Here is a 1,582-nt window from a genome sequence, read left to right as displayed (position 1 = left end):
CCCTCCTGAAATCCGCCCATCGGGACGTCCCACACTGGGGGGAGACTGGGGCAAAGTAAGGGGAGTCGATTGCAACACCTGCAACTTCTGCAATCAGAAACCAGCTGGAGTGAAGAAACCAGCATATTTGCATGAAAAGTTAGTCAAATATCTCGCTATTTCCAATTTTTTCTTATACTCTCCTGAGCCTATTGGCCAATCATTTAAAGTACTACAATTTTGTATCATTATATGTTGGCTAAACCTTGACATGACAGACATGGCAAGGATGTTGTCCCTTGGAAGGAACATGAGGTTTTGTCATGAGTTTCAGGCCATTTTGTAAGTGTGTGTATGAGAGAGAGTGTTAGAGGCTGTGTGAGAGAGGGGGCATGCAGGTCTGTGTCTGTGACAGTGGAATGGCCTAATTAATGAATTAATGAATTAGTCATCTATCAGAGTTTGATGGCTGGGAACTGGTGCATCCTGGAAAACAGAACGTCAACAGGGTAACCATGACAACCATTGCTTGACTTGGGCAGGAGCTCACCAGGGCTTTGCCTGGAAACCCAACATTGAATTGCACAGAATTCTACATCAGGCAGAAATTAGTTTGAATAAGGAAAGTTTCCTCGCACAACCTCTACAAGCCAGAAGGTTGAATAAAATGACATTTTACTGTACTTTACCACTTGTTCATGCTGTTGGTCCTTTTGGCAGTAGACAATATATTCACAGGAAAGTATTACATCAACTTTTCAATGTGCTGGTAATGCATTCAGATTTCTATCAATGAGATAGCACCTAAATATGAACTGTTCCACCACCCAAAATGAGTACAAACATGTATTTCAAGTCAAGCACTGATGACAACAGTCTTCACATTCCAGGCTGAGGTTCCAGCATGATAACTCTTGTCCTCATTTGTAGGAGTTGACATTGGCAAGGCAGATCTAATTTCATGCAATGCACACGTTTCCTTATTTATGTGTGTGGTATGTTGAATCTTAGGGGTGAGTCATGGAGCCTTGCTCCATTCCCTGAGCCAATAATAACAAGTTAAAGGACCTTTCTCTGGGAACAAGCATGTTACTGCCTTTCATCATCTGTGAGTTTATCTCCCTGTTCAGTCCAATTCACTGCCCTTTTTCAGTAGGTGAAAGCAATATGATGGAAAACTGACTTGGGGTCAGGATCATGGTCAATTTGAATTGAAGGTAGTCAATTCAGGACTTTAATTTAAAAATGAATACGTTCTCAATCAGCTGAAAACGAGAAGCTATTTATGTCAAAATTTCATTATTTCATCATCACTTGCTGAATGAACTGCCTTCAACCCCCTCAAACAGGGTCGGGGTCAATTCAGTCAGAGGGCTTGATAAACAGAGGGCTTGATAATCAATTGATTAGTTGAACGTGTTCATGCTGGGCTGGAACAAAAAATGTGCATCTCTTGCGAACAGAAACACTTTTCAGTCCCTGAATTGGTTTGCCATTAATTAATTGGTCACCCCTGCTACCATATTCTCATGTCAGTGGTCATACTCAAAAGTGAAGGAAGGCAATTGTTTGAGAGTAATCAGACATCGATCCACTTTCCCTG

The sequence above is a fragment of the Oncorhynchus tshawytscha genome, linkage group LG29 (genome assembly GCF_018296145.1).
Source record: "Oncorhynchus tshawytscha isolate Ot180627B linkage group LG29, Otsh_v2.0, whole genome shotgun sequence".
Lineage (NCBI taxonomy): Eukaryota > Metazoa > Chordata > Actinopteri > Salmoniformes > Salmonidae > Oncorhynchus > Oncorhynchus tshawytscha.
This window is presented reverse-complemented; position numbering follows the sequence as displayed.